Source organism: Lissotriton helveticus, chromosome 10 (genome assembly GCF_964261635.1).
Source record: "Lissotriton helveticus chromosome 10, aLisHel1.1, whole genome shotgun sequence".
NCBI lineage: Eukaryota > Metazoa > Chordata > Amphibia > Caudata > Salamandridae > Lissotriton > Lissotriton helveticus.
In genome coordinates, this window is record NC_136071.1 from 316884175 (window position 1) to 316903269 (window position 19095).

A 19095-nucleotide genomic window follows, 5' to 3' on the forward strand; every position below is an offset into this window, starting at 1 on the left:
CTCTCTCTATTTGATATCTTTCTACATTATCTCTTTCGATTCTCATTTCTTCCTCAACTTAACTATACTGTCCTTTTTATTTCACTGTACATCTATGGGATCCTGCATGATCCCACTCCTCTTACTTAGTAGGGTTTCATGTACATGTCTAGCCTGACAAGTGCTCACATGTAAAGAGGAGAAGAGGGACAAGGCAAGGGTAGAGAAATCAAAATAAAGGCATTAGATTTTTGGCAGAGGGATGGTGAATCCCATCAGAGCATTGCTTTGATTTTAGGTCCTGCAGCAAGAATGTCAGTAGTGAAGGGGGATATATTTGTGGTTATCAATATGCAGAAATTAAAACTACAATTTCAGTTGATATGCGTACATGTTTTGCTTCGATATTATGCACTAGCCCCCTAAACATTAAACAAGTCATCCTTAGCGTATCTTTCCTACAGTCTTAGTAACAAGCATATTAGACACTGAATTCCACTCAAAATATTGTTGTTGAATTTAAAATATAGATCCAAACTAAAAAAGAAATGGCTTTATCGATGCTCATTTAATCTTTCTTTTAGTACTTTTGGGCTGAAGAACACCAGGCAGCTGTATCTAATGGCTTTCTTTTTGCACCTCATTTCTGAAGCTTGCCATACAATTGAAGGTTGTTTGGCATTGCAAGGGCTTTGAATGAGCTAAATCGTTCTTTTGGTGTTGCTGGACGGACTTACCCTTGGCTTTTGCTGACTCTGCCGCACCTGGGGTCCCTACGCTAAGTGTCTCCCCTGCCGCCGCTCTAAACCATCGCGCGGCTGCAGCAGGGGGAGACTACAGTGCCCAGGCTGCCTAGCGGCACACGACCCACTTCCGCCCACTATCGCGCCTGGAGGCGAAGAAAAAGGAGAGGCTCCCTCGGTGGAGCGGGGCAATTGTTCTTTTGGTGTTGCTGGACAGACTTACCCGTGGCTTTCGCTGACTCTGCCGCACCTGGGGTCCCTACGCTGTGTGTCTCCCCTGCCGCCACTCCAAACCATCGCGCGGACGCTGCAGGGGGAGACTACAGCTCCCAGGCTGCCTAGCGGCACACGACCCACTTCCGCCCACTATCGCGCCCGGAGGCGCAGAAAAAAGAGAGGCTCCCTCGGTGGAGCGGGGCAATCGTTCTTTTGGTGTTGCTGGACAGACTTACCCTTGGCTTTCGCTGACTCTGCCGCACCTGGGGTCCCTACGCTGTGTGTCTCCCTGCCACCGCTCCAAACCATCGCGCAGCCGCAGCAGGGGGAGACTACATCTTCCAGGCTGCCTAGCGGCACGCGACCCACTTCCGCCCACTATCGCGCCCGGAGCCGCAGAAAAATGAGAGGCTCCCTCTGCGTCACGGGACGCGCGCGGGACGCGCCGGGCGAAGCCGGGGCAAAGGGCGGGCCGTCTGTGGCCGTCTGGGGCCAGACGAGGCCAGGGCGGGCCCCCCCCCCCTTTGGATATTGGACACTGGACACTGCCCATGTAGTAAGACTGTTGTTTATATATCCGCCTACGATATTGGTAAAAAACTTTTTATCATTCATAACCCCCAAGGATTGTCTTTCTAGCTAGGCAGGTTGTGTGAGATAGTCTTATAGAAAAGATGAGTACACGGACAAATAAGGCCAGGAACTCACTGTGGGGAGGGTCAAATAAAGGGACGCTCGATCACTTTCTAACTAAGGCGGCTTCAAAAATTGATCAGGAGATAGCAATCGCTGAACATCGACTGTCTCTAGAACTTGCCAATAGAAATTCCTCCTTGGGTTCCCTTATCACTGTAACCTCCCCCCCACCCAAGTTATAGAAGAAAACTCGAAAAGCGATTGCAGTAGTCCATTACTCTTGCAAGATCGCACAACATCTCCGAAATCATATAGGGGGGCCCGAGTTAATAGTGATACCTTGGACACCTCACTGGAATTATTATTGGAGGAACCTTAAAGACCCTAGAAAAAACCCCAATACCTAGGAATAAAAATTTGAAGACAAGACAAAAAGGGCAGGGTGTTACTCTAAAGAGAAAACGGGGCGGGGATTGCATTCAGGGCAGATGTGCAAAAACAGCTAAAACTCACATCAGCCCCACAAAGGTTAAAGGTATGTCAACAAAAGAGCCACCGCACACAGAGACTAATGATTTAATGAAAAACTTTCAACATTTAGTAAAATATTTACTCCTACCTCTTATAGAAAGATTAAAGAGGATATCTGAACAACTGGGCACTATCGCGGAAGCAACCGCCAAAAACAGTAAACTGCTAAAAGATTTGGTGACGCCTAAACAAGTCACCATCCCTTTTGGGCAGATTTTGGCGGATGCTTACAAAACATCGGAAACCTTACCTTTGCCTTAAGAGCCCAAATCAGTCCCTATAGGAAAAGATAGTGTTCCTATAACTAATAGAGAAGTAAAAACGTCTGGCTTAGTAAAAGCCCCAGAAGGCTTAAATATTATCACTACTAGGGAAAATCCACTGAATAAGAACACTAAAATAAAGGGCCCGCATATAGACCTGCCACCAGAGGCAGCCCCCTATGTCATAATTCTTACTGGTGTTCCAGAACTGGCAGCAGGGAAGAAGGAACCTGTGGTATCTTCCATTCCGCCAGGACAGCTACCGCATGTGCCACCCCGGCCCTCTGCGCCACCTTGGAACGCGCTGTGTGACATCATTCCGAATGTCACAGTCTACAGCGTTCCAAGGCGAGCGCCGAGGAGAAATGGTGACGGACTGTTGATGAGAGCCAGCTGTGGCTGGGGTCTGAATCTTTGTATTTACTTACACGAATAAACGTTCTTGTTAACCCTCCGCTCTTGGCTCTCTCCTTTTGGTCATTACTACACTGGCGACGAGGGAAATAAGGGTTGAAGATAAACAGACGGACCCTAACACGCTCGGTGTGCAGCATAATTGAAGAAGAAACAAATGAGAGGCAGCCCTGGTCGAAGTTGACGGTAAATCCGAGGGGAAAACTTGAACTGCCTGGGGAAGTAGTTGGACAAAAGCAGACGAAAGCAACTCCAACGGTGAGTGGAGTACAATAGCGCAGATGTGGTGTATGGAAAGAGAGCAGCGGAATGAATTCGGAGGAAAGATAAATGAAGGCAAATAGGAGTCTCTGCGCTAATGTTCATGAATGTAAAGACTGAGAGAACGGGGATGCCGCTGTGAGGCAGGAGCCTGAAGCGCGAAGCAACTGTGGTGCATTGTATAAAAAGGAGAGCAGCGTTAAGGAGTGTCAGAAAAGGGTCCAGAGAATACATTTTTTTAAAAAAAGGTGCTGCAGAGAGACTCTTGTCGGTATAAATTGGCGCGCCTGCTAGCGTGCAGTGGGGCGTAAGCTAAGGATTCGTGATGAGCCTGTGGCGGTGCGCTGACAAGGAAAGAAAACTACATTTCGCTGTGGCAGCAGTGAGTCTGGAGAATATACGCTGATTAACGGAGGGGATACAGAGACGCTCGCCGGAGGAGAGTGTCTCTGGTGGTGAGCCTGCTATCGTGAAGAGCGGTGTCAGCCAAGGATTCGTAAGAGGCTGCGGCGCCACCAGAAGTACTCGCATGGATCCAGCAGGAAATGTGGAATGGAGAGCAGTCAGGATTTAACAGCTGGAGTTTGTAGGGTTGTGCTGCGGCAAAAGGAACACTTTTGGTGTAGAATTTAGTCTCTCTTCTGCCGCGGGGGGAAACAAAAGTGATCTCAGACTGATGAGTGTTGAAGAGAGATCTCACCGTCCCTACAGCGCTGTCACCTGCCAAGCTAAGGAACAGCAGTAAGGGATCAACAGGAACTTCCTTGGATTAAGGAAAGACATTCTGGGCGAAACAAAAGGGGGATAAACCGCCACTCCTTGAACTGCTATTCCAACCCTGACAAGTCCTCAATTATATGCGAGAACTGGGTTTGTTAAGGATAATGTTGTAACACACTATTCTTTGCTCCTAATTTAATTTGTGATCCTTCAGAATAAGGGTTGTGCTGTGTGTAGGGCCACGGGGCTGTGGGTCTGTGTCCATTATACGCAAGTTTTAGCTAGGCAAGCATGCAAAACGTGACGCCCCCACCTTTCTTTTTAGCAAACCCTGGAGAACCCGCTATTAAGTGGAATAAATGGAAGAAAGTCTTCCTTAATTATGCAACTATATGTGGACCAAATTTAGGTCTAGAAAGGAAGATAGCGTTGTTGTCATACTACATGGGGGCAGAAGGGGAAGAAGTGCTAGAACATCTCCCGGATCTGGGTGCGCAGGAGGCCAGGGGTTTGAATGAATTTGAAGTTAGTCTGAAAAAACTTGACCTGCACTACCTCCCCAAGACGAGCACCATTATGGAACGGTACCATTTTGGGAAGAGAGGTCAGAAGGAAGGGGAATCCATTGAGGATTTTGTTTCGGAGCTGAGAAAATTAGCTGCAACGTGCAAGTTTGGAGGCGCGTGCGAGGAGAGGATCAGAGACCAGTTTGTATTGACATGTAAGACAGAGCGTGTGCGGGAGGAATTATGGCTTAAAGATGATCCTCCCCTAAGAGAGGTGCTGATAGTAGCCAAGCAGGTTAAACACATGATGCAGTGTGTGAATGAGATAAAGCAAGACAGTGAGAACAAGGTCAGTGAGAGCAAGGTCAAGGTGAGTGAAGTGGTGACAGAAAGCGAAGGAGTGTTAGCAGTTAAAGAGCAAAAGAAGGTGCAGAGAGAACAGACAGAGAACAAAGAAGAGTGGAACTTTAAAGGTAACTGCTATAGATGTGGCAAGCAGGGACACATGGCGAATGACAAGAATTGCCCTGCGCTGAAATATACTTGCAGTAAGTGTGGTAGGAAGGGTCACTTCAGACAGTATTGCAGGAGTGGTCAAGTATACAAGAAGCAGGGAAAGGAAGGTGCTACAAGTGTGTGTGATGAGATTGTCTTACAAGTGCAGGGTAAACAAGTTAGCTATCCCAAAGACAAGATAACAATCGAGGAGACAGGTTTAGAAGCGTTGTTTGACTCATGCTCAAAAATCACAATCATCAATGCTAAGGAATTTGAAAGTGTAAGAAAAGGTAATCTAAAGTTGAACAAAATGGATATCAGGCCAGGGGGGTATGGGAATCGCCCCATCAACATGAAAGGCTACTTTTGGGGCACAGTGGGGTACAAAGATAGATTAACAGTCTCCCAGGTATACGTATCACTGGAAGGGGATAACATACTAGGTTGGCAAGCACAAAAGGAACTGGGAGTGTACCTCAACCCCAACAAAACCCCACAAATCTTAGTGCAGGAAATAGAGGAGACGTCTAGTAGCATTGAAGAAGAATTCATGGAGGTGTACAGCGGAGAACTAGGGTGCCTCAAAAATTACTCACACAGGATAAAGTTGAAGGAGCATGCGGTGCCGGTGGTGGCGAAGGTGAGAAACCTACCAATATCCATACAAGAAGCAGTCAGAGCGGAACTTGAGAAACTGTGCAACCTAGGGGTTATTGAACCGGTAGAAGCAACAGAGTGGCTGGCGCCGATCGTCGCAGCAAGGAAAAAGGATAACTCAGTCCGCTTATGCATAGACCTCAGAGCACTGAATAAAGAGGTCGTGGTAGACAAGTTCCCGCTACCCAACATCACCCAAATGATGAGCAGATTGGATGGAGCACAAGTGTTCTCGACGTTGGATTTGACCTCCGCCTATTTCCAGATCAAACTCCATGAGGATTCCCAAGAGCTCACGGCGTTTGTGACACCCATGGGAGCCTTCAAATTAAAAAGGATGCCGTTTGGCCTAGTCTCGGCTGCATCGGTATTCCAAAGACTGATGGGCAACATCCTTAGCGGCATCCCTGGGGTACTGTATTACCAAGACGACGTGCTCATTTTTGGCGGGGACAATAGGCAACACGACAACAGGTTGAGACAAGTGCTGGCGAGGTTCAGGAAACAGGGCTTAACGGTGAAAAGAGAAAAATGCAAGATTAAGTGTAAGGAGCTCGATTTTTTGGGACACAAGATAACGTCAAGAGGCATTCAACCTAAAGTTGAGCTCCAGAACACCATAATTGGATTGGCCCCACCAAAAAACAAGGATGAAATCAAATGATTTATGGGCATGCTGGAATTTTACAGCAAATTTGTGCAAAATTTTGCAAGCAGGACTTACGCCATACGAAAATTACGGAAGAGAGGCGTAAAATACGTGTGGAATGAAGAATACCAGAGGGAGTTCGAAGAGGTGAAGAAAGCCCTAGCAGAAGCCCCTAGACTCAAAGCATTCATACCTAATAGGAAGACGATCTTAACGACAGATGCAAGCTCAAAGGGACTCGGAGCGGTCCTTAAAAAGATGGGCGTGGATGGAGAAGAGACGATTGCCTTCGCGTCAAGATCTCTCAAGAAATCCGAGGTGAACTACTCTGTAATAGAGAAAGAGACCTTAGCAGTGCACTGGGCTGTGAACAAATTCCGGGACTTCCTCTGGGGTGCAAAATTCAATCTGAGTGTGGTATATAAATAAATAATACCGGATCTATTTTTGGATGAATGAATGAATAACAGATAGCTCAATAAATAAGAGTCAAAATTCGAGGTAGTAGGAGTTTTGCAGGTTTAATACAGCACAAGGACAGGAACAGGACAACCTGCATAGGAATAGGATGACAGGGCCCAGCAGCTGCTGGGGCTGGGTCTGGGATGAGCGCGCTGACTTTTAATAACAATACATGAGTATATATACATAGCGCAAACACATAGCATTACATTGCAGTAGGCGTAGCAGTGGGTGGAGCAGAAGGCGTGACGCGTAGCAGTCGCGAAAGATAAGAGTAAAAAGGAGGTGTAACTGGGCGTATACATAGACATGTGGTGCAGACGTAACAGAATATGTCATGAATGGGCGGAAACCATGGAGGGGGCTACCTAAGGAGCCGGGACCTCTAACCTGGTGGTGCGCGCAAACTGGCAATGACGTATTACTAGGAGAAGCTGGGGGCTATGAACTCTGTGCTAGGAGCAGAGACTAAAGTCTGGAGGGTCGGAGCGACATGTACCTAAACCCTATCTAGTATCTGATGTTTAGGGAACATGTTGATATAACTAGAAGTCATGAGGGGAAAAGCTAATTGACTCTAAGACTGAAGCATGCATTTATTCTATATGTAGTGCGTGATGAAGAATATTAAATGACCATTAAATACAGTTTTTCTCTTAACATGGAGCCGCATAGGCTAGACAATGACGGAAACTATTGATGCAGTTCAGTAGCTTAGGAATGCAGAGAAGGAGGACTAAACTGATAGCTGGAATCATAACATAGTCTTGGCAGACTCAGAGGCAGAGCCAAGCTGCACCGGGCACTGCGAGGCAGGAAGTAAGTGAAGGGTCGAGGATACAGGTGGGGGCTGTATCGCTCCTCAGCGAGGCTTCAGGAGACAGGGGCTGAATCTGATGTCCGGGCCCTGTTGAGGCCTAGAAACGGGGACTTTATAATGAAATAACGTGCACACTGAGAAGCGTGGCAACATTATTTTACATAGGCCTGATATTCGTAGTATTCACGAGGACTGGAAAATGACATACCAGAGGTGGACACAACTGTAATTGCGTCTTGAATCGGACATGGGGAATAACATATGCATATTGGTCATGCACACATAACATATGATGGATGACACGTAGGGACACAGAACATGGCAAAATTTACTTTTCCACATTCCCTCCTTGTCACTACGTTTCCATCAGGAAACATCAATATTCATGATACCATCTATCATTTCATACAGTACCATTTGTTCATCTCGAATTGTCTTGGAACGAGATTTAGAACGGGGCTTGGGACTAGGAATACAAGAGGTAGCACACATGCCGCAAATCGCAGGGCCACATTGTATACAGAGGCAGCAGCTGAATATGATCGCTACTGCGATACTGGGAAAGGACAGGACTTTCCATCCCCAGGCGGAAATTATATTCCAGAACCAACCGGACCATGTCCAGGTGCCTGGATCCTGGTGTAACAGATGGGCAATTTTATGAAGTCTGGTTATAGCTGAATAAACAGACGGCGCGTTATTTGGAATGAAAATGCAGCAACTAGATCCGATGAGTCTACAGGCCCCGCCCCTATCGGCCAGTATGACGTCAAGGACGAGACGATTCTGGAGCACGACAATTCTCATAAAGGATTGCTCTTCGGTTAAGTTACCTAGAGCGGAGGCAGTCTCATCTACTACAGCTTCAAGGGTTCTTGTTAACCTACGGATTAGCTTACTGTTTACGACTGTACCTAAATAAGGGAACACACCTTTATCAATATCAATGAATTGCTCTGCAGTAGTTTCAGTATAATCGACAATCGGGAGGTTTCTCTTGTGTCTAGTATGTACTAGGAAGGAATTCCTATGGTAGTCAGGTGGGGCTAGAAAAACAGGTGGCAGTAGGAAGGCAATGTAACAGGTTCCCTCCCAATCGAGGGGCAGACAAACATATGCAGTTTGACCACAAACAAAATAAGAATGACGTGAAGCTTTAAAAATAGATTTCCCACTGTCACTATACTTGACAATAGTAGTACAATCACTATGTCCTACGTGTACAGAACCATAATTACGGACACATAATTCGCCTTTGACTGGTAATACTGAAATAGCAGGTGAGTCTGGAGTAGTATCAGACTGAACATTCAGAACCATGAAATTCGAAGAATAATTACCTAAATTATACACTTCATTTTCTAGATCTAAACCTGTTCTGTGGGGGAAACCTTGCTTGTCTGGGAAACATGTGCTGTTAAGAAAAGACATATCTGTTAAGGAGGACGTTAACGTGGACCATGCTCCACACGAACCATTATGTGAAAAAGGATAAGGAAAGAGTGGCAGAACTCCCTTCGGCATCTGGAAAGGGGGGAGTCGACCACACACCCAACAATTAGTGGCATTGCTGGTCTGGTGTGAATAATGTAACATGCGGATAAATGAGTTATTGCGCATAGCGAGGCGGTATGAATATTCGTGAGGAGGCAGATCACTAAACGTGTGTTCTACTGTAACATTAGAAGACTTATATACATGAGGAACTGGAAAACACAGGAAAAATGCGTAACTAGTGCAAGAAATCATTATGCTGATGAATAATATGAAACTCAGAAAAATGATACATCGAATTGAGTTTTGACTAACTCTCTCACTATGGGGGTCTATTTTATACATGTCAGAAACAGTCTAACCGTTTCACCTAGGGGAGGACTTAGACAATCAAACTGACTGACTTATTTTACTAGACCGGAGTTTTTGCTTATACTCCTGCTGCGGAGTTTTCTCTACCAAGGGAGGGGTTGTATCAATGTCATTTGCGGGACAGTCCTTAGGAACAATGTTTTGACAAGTCTTGATATCCTGGGAAATGTTCTTAGAGACCGGTTTTAATCCGTAGAATTTCTTGACGTGCGAAAGGTGCACCCAGCCGCGGCGTCCTTCCAACTTCACGGCTGTACGGGTGGTGAGGAGGACCTGACGGGGCTCCTTCCAACGTGGCTCCAGCGGACTTGATCTGTCAAAGTTCCGGACGAGCACCATCGAACCTGGAACGATTTCATGCGGTGCCACCTCGGTATTGTCTGGAAATGTGGCGGCAACCTGTGAACGACATGAGTTGAGGGCAGACATCAAGGAAGCTAGGTAATCTGTCAGCATATTACATGAAACATCAGTAATACTTCGGGGTCTAGGAGTACCCCACATGTTAGGGGGGCGGCCGAAAACGACCTCATACGGGGACAGACCTGATCTGGAATGTGCGACCATGCGCATATAAAACAAAGCGACTGGCAGAGCTACTAGCCAGTCCACACCCTTGTCTTTACATATTTTAGCAATTCGAATTTTCAGAGTCTGATTATGTCTCTCGACTAGACCGGCTGCTTCAGGATGGCGTACACAATGAAACTTCCACTGGTACCCTAACAACAGGGAAACGTGCTTCATCAACTCAGATGAGAATGGCTGACCGTTATCAGAATATACGACTCTAGGGAGTCCATATCGAGGGAAGAATTCACGAACCAACTGCTTGGCAGTGGTCGCGGCTGTGTAATCTGGGACTGGATATGCTTCTGTCCATCTGGACAAAGCGCATACAACTACAAGGACATACTTGAAACCTCGACATCGCTCCATCTGAATATAATCCATCTGGAGGACCTCAAAAGGGTGGTCAGGAGGCTGGAATCCCCCTTGTTCCACCGGGACACTTTTACCTGGATTAAACTGACAACATATCATACAGGTACGGACTTTCTGCTTGGCTGCAGCTCGTAAATGCTTGTTGAACCAAATGTTCTGGATACTGTCTAACATAGCTTTTTCTCCTAAATGTGCTGGACTATGTGCGGTATTAATGATGACTTGAACCATAGAGTCGGGGAGAAACCATGCGGTCCTACCCTTCGTCACCCATCCTTGATCTGTCTGGACCCCTCCTTGTTCAGACCATTTCTTGATTTCATCGGGAGTAGCATGTAACTGGATATCTATGACATCTTGAGTAGGGTCCTTAACTGTCATACATGTAGTCAGATCTGGAGTGTGTGTCATGTTAACTGGACTGTCTAGAGTCTGTGCTGTAAGCTTGGCTGTGCGATCTGCTAGATCATTACCTTGAGAAATAATGTCAGTGACTTTCGTATGTGCTTTGCATTTCATGATAGCAATGGATGTCGGTAAATGTATGGCATCCAACAGAGCTTGGATAAGGATACCATGCTGAATCTTGGTTCCATGAGAAGTCATGAAACCTCTCTCCTGCCAGAGCACTCCAAAATTGTGTACAACTCCAAATGCGTAACGTGAATCTGTGTAAACATTAACTTTCAGGTTCTTGGCGTGTATACAGGCTTGTGTCAGAGCAACTAGCTCTGCTGCTTGAGCGGACAGGGTATCAATGCGGTGTGTCTTAATAACTTCAGTGTCAGTAGTCACTGCATATGCGGCGACTAGTTCTCCTGTACTAGTCCTCATACATGAACCATCCACATAAAGTGTCAGGTCGGGATCTGGTAACGGAATATCTGTCAGATCTTGTCTTGGCTTTGTCGTAATGTTGACTACTTCCACACAGTCGTGTGCGGCAGGATTTGAACTAACTGATGGTAACAGTGTAGCAGGGTTCAGGATGTTGCAGCGTCTAATATCTATGTGTGGCTGGAACAGTGTCAATTCATAACCTGTTAAACGTGCAATTGTCAAGTGCTGTGTTTGTGTTCGGTTTAAAAGAACTTCCACGGAGTGTGGGACTTGTACTGTCAGGGAGTGTCCTAAAACTATGGAATCACTTTGTCTGATAGCTAGTGCTGTGGCTGCAACTGACTTGAGGCACGCAGGCAAAGCCTGGGCGACCGGATCTAGTGTGCTAGAAAAATAAGCACAAGGCTTGTATTGTCCTGCTTGATCTTGTGTGAGAACAGATAATGCTGTACCTTCACGTTCAGTAACGAAAAGTGTAAAAGGCTTACTATAGTTCGGTGTAGCTAGAACTGGAGCTTGGCATAAAGCTTTCTTTAACTCGCTGTAACTAAGTGTATGTTCAGATGTCCAAGGGAGGACAGTCGATACGGCTGCCTCCTGTGTCGTTAACTGTATCAGTGGCTTGGCTAGAAATGCATACTGAGGAATCCATTGTCTGCAATAAGAAGTAAGGCCGATAAAGGCACGTACCTCCTTCTGGGTTTTGGGCTGAGGAAGACTCGCTATTAACTGGATACGGTCTGGTGTCAACTGCCTACCCCTCTTGGACAGTAAGTGTCCTAAGTAGACCACTTGCTGGACACAGAATTGAAGCTTCGAAGGGGACACCTTGTGCCCCATCTCGGCTAGGAAATACAGAACCGTCAGTGACGCTCGCTCGCAGTCACGTTCAGAACGGGCTGTGATCAGTAGATCATCGACATACTGGAGCAGGGCAGTGTCAGTTGGCATGTGAATATTATCTAGTTGTCTCTTGAGTGCTTGACTGTAAATACTAGGACTTTCTGTGAAACCTTGAGGAGCTCGTGTAAACATATAGCTCCTTCCATTTAAACAAAATCCGAAAAGAAACTGGCTGTCTGGATGAATAGGAACACTAAAAAATGCGTTCTTGAGGTCTATGACAGTGAAGAACGTGGCTTCGGAATCAATGGCTGTCAATAGGGAAGAGATATCTGGGACAACTGGGTACTGTGGAATAATACATTTATTAAGTTCTCGTAAATCAATCACTAATCGATATACTGGGGGTGCATTTGGATCAGTACGTTTCATGACTGGAATGATCGGAGAGTTACATACATTGGAGTCAGTTTCTACAACTACTCCTTGAGCCATGAGCTCGTCTATAATTTTGGATAAGGCTGCTACAGCCTCAGGTGGCAATCTATACTGCCTGATTCGTGGTAACACTACACCTGGTTTGAGAGTCACACGATGGGGTGTGATTTGCATATAACCTACATCAGTTGGACCTTGCGCCCATAAATGCTGCGGGACATTAGACAGTCTGGGATCAAAATCTCGTAATACATAGTGACCCTTAAAGTCACGTAGGAACAGACGTATTCCCTCTGGGGAACAACATATAACGGCACCTAACTCTTTCAGTGTTTTAATGCCTAATAGATTTTCTGGACATGACTTAGTAAGTAACAGATCAGTAGTGCGGGACAATGGACCTACTTCTAGAGTGACTGGCTTTGAAATCTCATTAACGATAGGCTTTCCTGAAAATCCAAGGGAAACATTTCTTGAGCCTGAGAGCGGAGCCCCTGGAACTTCGGCGTGACTAATTGTGGTCCTACTTGCCCCTGTATCAATCAAAAACTTTCTGTCTTTCCCTAATACTTGACTGTGAACATAGGGACCTTCTTGATCTACAGGTATCTCGATGAGAGGCAAGCCTACCTCCCTCTCTAGGCTGTTTCATGAATATGGCTGGTACTCTGGATACTCAGACTGTGCATACTGGTACATCTGCGATGTAACATGCTGTGTTGCAGCAATAGGCTGCGGTGCTGTAACTGTCTGTGGTGCATTCTGTGACTGAGGAGTCTGTGAAACTTGTTCTTGTCTAGGCGGACGTGGTCTTTCTTTAGTCTTACCAGTAGCTATGTTGTGTTTCAGAACTGCACACTCATTTATAAAATGACCTGGCTGTTTACAATAATTGCAGTTCCCTTTAACGGGAGCTGCAGAATGACTGGCTTGATTCTGACCCCTCTTCTGACTGTCTTGAGGAACGGATTGTGCAACTAGCACTTTCATTTTCGTGTCTTTCATACGTTTTCTCTCGTGTTCTTGCTCTTCCCTGATTCTATTCTGGTGGTACTGGAGCATCTGGAGCATCTGGGACGGAGTATTTGCTTGCCAGGTGCTTTCGACTTTCAGAACTCGGTTTTTAACTTGTGGACTTGAATTCTCGACTAATTTAGTAACGAAAAGGTGAGGGTATGACTCACTACTTGTCTTGAGACCACTGTTGATACTAAAGCATTTTTCAAACCTAGAATAAAAATCACTAATATCTTCATCTTGTTTCTGTTTACAGGCTGAGATTGCATCCCAGTCTTCTTTTCTCGTTGTTAATAATCTGGGTAAAACTTGAATCAATAATTCTGGTAATTCTTTACATTTCTCTCCAAGACCAGTACCTGGTACACGTATCTTATCTTCTGCTTCTAGGACTGCCCAATCTATCTTTTTCTCTCCCACCTCCCATTCTTTCTCCTTTAGCTTTTCATACACCCCTGCGGGCAACAGGACCTTTAACATCTTAATGATATCTGGGTAAGTGTATTCTCCCATACGGAGCATGTCTTTTAATTCTCTATGGAACCCTGCTGGATCTTTGTCATGACAGGGAATTAATTTCTTCATTTCGAGGAGTTCCATCTTTGTGATTGGAGTATATACAAACACTCGTTGCATTTCGCCACCCGTTCCTCTGACTGGGTGGACTTCTCGTAACGGATTCTGTCTGTCTATGTAGAATGATTTACTTTCTGGGGGTGAGACATGAACAAAATGCGGGTTCAAGAATGTTCTATATTTATGACGCTGTTCTAAAATGACACTAATTAAATCGGTACCTAGACCTCTCCATCTATACTGGAGTAATTCATTCAGGATATCATGTAACTGGCCTGGATCAGAATGTTGACCCTCATACAGAGTAATGAGGTGCTGAATCATATACATACCCACCAGTCGCTGCTCGGCTGGGGGCATTTTCAGAAACATTTGTGCCACTATTTCGTCCGGAAAAGTGGTAGAATCAGTAATCCATCGGACTGCTGATCGGACTAGTTCTTGTTCATGCATGGTACTTAACTCACTATAACCGATTCGTGATTTCAGAATGTGATCGGTAGCTTGAAATACTTGTTCTAGGGAACCTTGTTCTGGTGCTGGATGATGGAAAATTGACTTGTGTTCTAGACGTAAATGGCGATCTGGAAATCTAGATTTTCCTACATACGCTATTCTGGCAGTATTCTCATCGTCTTCCTCTTCAGGATCAGAGGTACTTTCTTTCTCGCTTACTTGTGCTGCTTTACGCTGTTCGTGTATCTTTATTATTTCTCTACGGATTTTCTTGTACATACTTTCCATGGCACCAATGGTATTGTGCTTTCCTTCGGCTATATTATCACTCCACTTTGTTAGAGTTTTCATTTCTTCCGGGTCTTTAGACGGGTAATCTTGTTCTCTTATTAGACAGTTAATTAAGAACTTTAATATCATGCGCTGAATCTCGGCTTTCCTTTGAGACATGGCATCACTAATACTTTGTGGGTCATCCCCTGTACGGATGAAACGATATATCCTGTCTAGATCTTCTTTCATATTCGGCAGGGTGACTAGATACTCGGTCACTCTCCTTACGCGTACGGAATATAAAACCATATTAAACTCGCCTGGAACTGGGTCATAGACACATTCGCCAAGGGTTTGCCTGATCTCTGCAACAGACTTATTACTCTTGGGAGTACGCTGTGATGCTTGAGCATGTAATTCGAGTGCTGATAAACGCTTGTATGGCGGCGGGGTTTGAGGAAGACCTCCTCCTGCGGCCCCTAAACTGGAATCATCAACTGATGCTTTTCGTCCTGGCAGGGTCGGTAATTGTAACGTGGGCTGGACTTGTATGGCGGGCTGACCCGGGGGAGCTGTTAAGGGCACCCCGGTATCTGGAGGAGCAGGAATTACCTGGTTTACAGGGACTGGCGGAGTGCGAACAGGATTTGCATATTCGGGGACTGTGTCGTCCAGATAGGACGAAATAAAAATATCAGCTGCGGTCGGTTTGTGACGTAGCTTGGTCGGAACTAATGGTGGCGGGAAATTACTGGATGCCTCCGGGGTCGCTTTTGGCAAACCCTCGGCAAGAAGAGGATACATACCCTTAATAAGGGCATGCCTCTGTCTGTCTGACTGTTCGGCTTTGACTTGTTCACCTATCTCGATTAATTCTTTTTCTTGGGCTCGTTCTTGGGATTCTCTACTTAGTTCTGACTTTCTGATTTCTTTTTCGGTTCTTTTATGAGCTTCTTTGCGCCATAACTCGATGGCATCTTTCTGTGATTGTCTGGCTTTCTTTTTCCATAATGCTTCTTCTACTCGCATGATGCACTCGGCATCCCATGTACCCGATACGGGCCATCTATACTTTTCTTCTAACTGTTTGGTATACTCTACCCATAAATCTAGATACAATATGGCACTTATGCCATGTTTCTGATACATAAAATGACCTGGACTGTCCCTGGGCGGGACGGGAACTGCTGCTTCCAGCAGACCCTTTCTAGTTTTTAACTGACGTAATTTTGAAAAGAGCGGCATGACTGGACTATAATCTGGACATAATACAATACACAATGAAAACACGAAATCACGTCGCACTCATACCACAACATTAAAATACATGAAGAACATTATAAATAACAGTTCGAACAGAATACCACCTGAAAATACTTGAAATTTCTCGAGAACAGAACTGACTAGAACAGAAACTAGATGCACTGCTGAAACAGTACGAAACTTACCGGTCTCTTAAAGAGACACGTCAGGACCCGTATCCACCGAAGTGAACACTTCGTTTGTGGGACTGTGTACCACCAACCCACAGACCAGAGTCAATTAAATTGACCCTGTCTAGATACCACCCCAGTAACGGTACTCACCGGGCAGCAAGAACGGAAAGCCTCGGACTGGACTGGACTGCTACGACGATGACGACGAACTTCGGACTTCGGACTTCAGTTACGGGTGGACCTCCGGATACCTCGGACCTTGGACTCTTGGCTTGGGCTCTGGTCGGGACTCGCCGCGTTCCTCCACCGTCTCGTCTGGATGCTGGACCGCCTCCTCCGTCTCCTCCGTGGGCCTGAGGGATACTTGAGCAGAAATATCTGCCACTGCGCAGAAGAGTTCCGTCACGACTGCAGAGGGTCAGGGGGTCGGCGTGGCTTCACCGACGCGTGGGGAAAGGGCAAGTCCCTGTTCGGGCGCCATTATGTGGTATATAAATAAATAATACCGGATCTATTTTTGGATGAATGAATGAATAACAGATAGCTCAATAAATAAGAGTCAAAATTCGAGGTAGTAGGAGTTTTGCAGGTTTAATACAGCACAAGGACAGGAACAGGACAACCTGCATAGGAATAGGATGACAGGGCCCAGCAGCTGCTGGGGCTGGGTCTGGGATGAGCGCGCTGACTTTTCATAACAATACATGAGTATATATACATAGCGCAAACACATAGCATTACATTGCAGTAGGCGTAGCAGTGGGTGGAGCAGAAGGCGTGACGCGTAGCAGTCGCGAAAGATAAGAGTAAAAAGGAGGTGTAACTGGGCGTATACATAGACATGTGGTGCAGACGTAACAGAATATGTCATGAATGGGCGGAAACCATGGAGGGGGCTACCTAAGGAGCCGGGACCTCTAACCTGGTGGTGCGCGCAAACTGGCAATGACGTATTACTAGGAGAAGCTGGGGGCTATGAACTCTGTGCTAGGAGCAGAGACTAAAGTCTGGAGGGTCGGAGCGACATGTACCTAAACCCTATCTAGTATCTGATGTTTAGGGAACATGTTGATATAACTAGAAGTCATGAGGGGAAAAGCTAATTGACTCTAAGACTGAAGCATGCATTTATTCTATATGTAGTGCGTGATGAAGAATATTAAATGACCATTAAATACAGTATTTCTCTTAACATGGAGCCGCATAGGCTAGACAATGACGGAAACTATTGATGCAGTTCAGTAGCTTAGGAATGCAGAGAAGGAGGACTAAACTGATAGCTGGAATCATAACATAGTCTTGGCAGACTCAGAGGCAGAGCCAAGCTGCACCGGGCACTGCGAGGCAGGAAGTAAGTGAAGGGTCGAGGATACAGGTGGGGGCTGTATCGCTCCTCAGCGAGGCTTCAGGAGACAGGGGCTGAATCTGATGTCCGGGCCCTGTTGAGGCCTAGAAACGGGGACTTTATAATGAAATAACGTGCACACTGAGAAGCGTGGCAACATTATTTTACATAGGCCTGATATTCGTAGTATTCACGAGGACTGGAAAATGACATACCAGAGGTGGACACAACTGTAATTGCGTCTTGAATCGGACATGGGGAATAACATATGCATATTGGTCATGCACACATAACATATGATGGATGACACGTAGGGACACAGAACATGGCAAAATTTACTTTTCACAAACCCCTGGTTGAGGTCTTCAACAAAAAAGGATTGGACGCGATCTGGAGTAGAATCAGACGTTGGGTGGTGAATCTACAGGAGTATACGTTTGATGTTGAATATGTCCCTGGGGCAAGGAATTGGGCCGCTGACTGTCTCTCGCGCCTTGTGGGGGAAATGGAAGAAGAACAAGTAGGTGAGGAAAATGACGAAGATAAGGACGAGACGCTGGCAGAAAAGGTGTGTGTAATCACCCAAGGATGCGTAGGTGAGGAGAATTGGAAAGAAGCCTTGAGAAATGATGACCTGTTGATGAAGGTGTATGAGAAAGTAAAGGGAAATTGGAATCACCGAGACAAACAGGATGACGCTCTACGGCCGTTCTGGATGATCAAGGACAAACTATCTATCTCCGATGAGTGTCTGTTCCGTGGAACAAGGCTGATCCCTCCCAGTGTGTTAAGGGAGTGTCTAACCGATCTCGCCTACGAGGGACATATGGGAATCACCAAAACCAAGCAGAGGATGCGGGAAGACTACTGGTGGCCAGGCATGGACAGCATAATAGAGAGGAAGGTCAGGGACTGTATACCATGCACCACGAGTGACAAAGTCCTTAAACAACACACACCTCCCATGCAATGCAGACCACCACCTGTGGGGCCTTGGGAAGAAGTGGCATTTGGACATAATAGGGCCTCTCACAGGTGAACTTCGTACACCCCACATCCTAGTGCTTGTAGACCTGTATTCCAGGTGGCCAGAGGTGAAGATTGTGGCAGAAATAGCCACAAAAGTGGTCATTGAGTTCCTACAAGAACTTTTTCTCCGGGAAGGTCTTTCCAGTTGTCTCCTGACGGATAATGTGGTACAGCTATGCTCGAAAGAGATGGGGGATTTCCTCGAGAACAATGGGATTGAGCACAAACGTTGCGCACTGTACCACCCCGAGACCAACGGAATGGTCGAAAGATTCAATAAAACGCTCAAAGAAAGCATCCAACTTGCAAGAATCAATGGATTGAACTGGAAAGAGGAGATGAGAACACGTCTAGAAGCTTACCGCCTGACCCCTCACCAAACAACGGGGATCACCCCTTTCGAACTTCTCAGAGCTAGGAAGCCCAACACGAGGCTTTCACCAGGTTGGATGGGGTGGCAGAAGGGGTGGACAAGGCACACTAGAGAAGCACAAGGGTTGGACAGGCAGCACAAAGCCATGATAGAGAGGAAAGTCAGGTTTGACAGGCTACACTCTGTGAAAGAGGTAGGGTTCAAGGTAGGGGATACAGTCAAGATCAGTGCACCTACAGGCAAGGCGAATAGGTCTGAGTTTACAAAACCTACAAAGATTGTAAAACTGTTCAAAAATGCGGT